The sequence below is a fragment of the Electrophorus electricus genome, chromosome 2 (assembly GCF_041902795.1).
Source record: "Electrophorus electricus isolate QZ-2024a chromosome 2, ASM4190279v1, whole genome shotgun sequence".
NCBI lineage: Eukaryota > Metazoa > Chordata > Actinopteri > Gymnotiformes > Gymnotidae > Electrophorus > Electrophorus electricus.
The window spans coordinates 1,205,001-1,207,500 of NC_137498.1; the positions used below are offsets into that span (position 1 = coordinate 1,205,001).

The window sequence follows — 2,500 nt, forward strand, 5'->3', positions numbered from 1 at the left end:
ACACAAAGTGCTTTGTCATCAAATCAAAATGTATTTATATAGTGCTTTTCAGAACAGATGTCGTCACAAAGCAGCTCTCCAAATGTCCGAGTCCAAGCCCCCAGTGAGCAAGCCAAGTGCGACAGCGGCAAGGAAAAACTCCCCAGAGCACGAGGAAGAAACCTCGAGAGGGACCAAGACTCACGGGGCGGCCTGTCCTCCTCTGGGCGACAACGGTCACCACAATAAATAAATAATAAAATGGGGAAAAAAGTCATTCATTTCTAGTCCAATTTTCTAGAAGTCCTTGTCTTGTCCTGATGGTGTGTGCATGTCCCATACAAGAATGTCCATGAAGGGTAACAGAGACGTTGCTGCCTAGGGTGGAGGTGTGGTGGGCTACAGCAGGGCACATCAGGGGGTGGTGGGGGTAGCCATGGCAGCTGAGACGGGTTGAAGCTCAGTAACATCATGAGATGAGACAGAGAGACTAGCTTGTTAGGCATGTCCAGGTATGAGGGTGTGTAAATTAGGGATCTGTAATGTGCTATGACAGCAGATCTAGTTATGGCAGCACAGTTAAAAGGAAAGAGCCAGAAGGAACCACCACTTTTCTAGAAGTCCTTGTCTTGTCCTGATGGTGTGTGGATCGGGGGGGCATCCTCATCTGGCTGAGAATGGTCACCACGATAACAATTAAAAACACAAAAATAAATTTAAAAAATGAAAATAAGCAATAAATGTCTAATCCAACTTTCTAGAGGTCCTAGTTTGTCCCGAGGTGTGCACATGTCCGAGACCCATTTGTCATTTCCTCACAGAATGCATCCTAGCCAGTACAGCAGGTTAGAGTCCAATATACCAACGATCTAGAATACTGTAGAAATACAGGGATCAATACTGATGCCTAGAGGTACAAAGCAGTAGTGGGAGAAACCATGAGAACATGTTACATAACCAAGAGAACGAGTATACAAGCAGAAAAGGAGGGCCTAATACTGCAGCCTGGGGGACACCGGTGGAGAGTCTACATGGATTGATTGTGGATCCTCCATGTTAGCTGATAGGACCGTCCCTCCAGAGAGGACTGAAACCATTTCCATGCAGAGCCAGTCACACCACAGCTGGAGAGAACAGAGCAGAATGTTGTGGTTTCCTAATTCAGAGGCTGCAAAAAGGTTCAGAAGAACCAAGACAGATGACAGTTTGGCAGCTTTGGCAGCGTGAAGTTTCTCCATCACTGCTATGAGGGCTGTTTGTGTTGAAGGTGCCAGTTTGTAGCCAGACTGATTGAGATCGTGAAGCGGGTTCTGGGTAAGGAAGAGATAATTGTTTGTAAACTGCTCATTCAAGGGTTTTTGAGAGGAAAGAGAGAAGTGATACCAGTCTGTAGTTGGTAACACTGTGTGGCCTTCTTGAGGATTGGCACCACCCTGGCGGTTTTGAACACAGTTGGCACATGTCCAGAGGATAAGGAGTTGTTGATGATGACAGAGATTAAAGGAAGCAGATCTCTTGAGGAGTAGAAGGAACGGGATCCAGTGGACATGTAGTAAGATTGTTGGAAGTCAGGAGTTGAAGAATTTTGTCTGAGGAGAAAGGTGAAAAAGAAGCCAGAGAGTTGGATCTAGGAGAATGAACACTGGTGGGAAGAGTGGGAACAGAGGAGAAGGTGGATTGCTGCAACCTTCTCCGCAAAGAAGGTGATGAAATCCTCAAGAGTAAGAGATGAGTAAAGAGGGGGAGGGGGAGGATTAACGAGAGAAGAAAAAATTGTGAAGAGCTTGCATGGATCAGATGCTGATGATTCAAATTTCTCTCTGTAGCAGGATGACTTTGCAGATGGTACTTCCAGTGAGAACTTGGAAAGGAGAAACTGGTATGAGCTGAGGTCTGAATCTAGACAAGTTTTCCTACACCACCTCTCTGCAGTTCAAGGGGACTACAGAAACATTACCCACTACACTACAGAAGCACTACTGTACTGTGATAAAATCACAGACCTGCTCCGTCACCATGTCACATGACACAACATGCAGTGAATCAAGGAAGTAGACGTACCTGAGATCCTGGTTCCATAAGAGTGAAAGCTGGAGAAGCGCCAGCCCTTTTACAGGTCAGAAGGGCCCATGACCACACAAGGGAAGGGGGGAGTCCAGAAGAACACCTGTGGAGAGAAAAGGATTGAGTCAACAAATGTTCAGATTTAGCGGTAAATGTATTGATGTAATGGCCATTGAACTGTGCACAGGACTGACATTGAAATATTGTTGTATATTGAGGCTGATTTTATTGTTCTTCTGTAGAGCTATCTGCCTGAGATAATGGTTTAGCTCAGGGCGGGGCTTCCTGTATTTAAGGGGGTGTAGAACAGAAGGTTGGTGAGATGGGAGTCTTGGTCATTTAATGATTGCCTTCTGACTGAGTGGGGTCTAACTCTAGTTTAGCCTGGTACTGAATCCTAGTCCAGTGCTAATTAATAGGACTGATGATTAATGTTTGAGGAACATTAGAGTCCTTC

The 2,500-nt window shown here is 45.6% G+C and overlaps 1 long non-coding RNA gene across 1 annotated transcript in view; it reads right to left on the reverse strand.

Annotated features, from left to right (window-relative positions):
* The window catches only part of LOC145643768 (uncharacterized), an 8,141-nt gene that overhangs the window by 1,537 nt on the left and 4,104 nt on the right, over nt 1-2,500 (reverse strand). The window contains exon 2 of the long non-coding RNA XR_014116076.1: nt 2,041-2,146. This is a non-coding gene — a long non-coding RNA (uncharacterized LOC145643768). The remainder of the gene's footprint in view (nt 1-2,040; nt 2,147-2,500) is intronic.